We start from the raw sequence: 720 nt of genomic DNA, 5'->3' as shown, positions 1-720 counted from the left end.
CACCGTGACAACCGGGGGGGGGAGTGAGGGGTCAGTGAAGTCTGAGGGAGTGGGGAGGGCTGAAGGGAGGGAGCGAGTGGAGAAGGCAGAGGGAGGGAGAGGGAGGGAAAGGCTGACGATGGGGGGGGCTCAACATAGAAACATAGACAATAGGTGCAGGAGCAGGCCATTCGGCCCTTCGAGCCTGCACCGCCATTCAATAAGATCATGGCTGATCATTCCCTCAGTACCCCTTTCCTGCTTTCTCTCCATACCCCTTGATCCCTTTAGCCGTAAGGGCCATATCTAACTCCCTCTTGAATATATCTAACGAACTGGCATCAACAACTCTCTGTGGTAGAGAATTCCACAGGTTAACAATTCTCTGAGTGAAGAAGTTTCTCCTCATCTCGGTCCTAAATGGCTTACCCCTTATCCTTAGACTGTGTCCCCTGGTTCTGGACTTCCCCAACATCGGGAACATTCTTCCCGCATCTAACCTGTCCCGTCCCGTCAGAATTTTATATGTTTCTATGAGATCGCCTCTCATCCCTCTAAACTCCAGTGAATACAGGCCCAGTCGATCCAGTCTCTCCTCATATGTCAGTCCTGCCATCCCGGGAATCAGTCTGGTGAACCTTCGCTGCACTCCCTCAATAGCAAGAACGTCCTTCCTCAGATTAGGAGACCAAAACTGAACACAATATTCCAGGTGAGGCCTCACTAAGGCCCTGTACAACT

The sequence above is a fragment of the Pristiophorus japonicus genome, chromosome 23, assembly GCF_044704955.1.
Source record: "Pristiophorus japonicus isolate sPriJap1 chromosome 23, sPriJap1.hap1, whole genome shotgun sequence".
Taxonomy (NCBI): domain Eukaryota; kingdom Metazoa; phylum Chordata; class Chondrichthyes; family Pristiophoridae; genus Pristiophorus; species Pristiophorus japonicus.
This window is presented reverse-complemented; position numbering follows the sequence as displayed.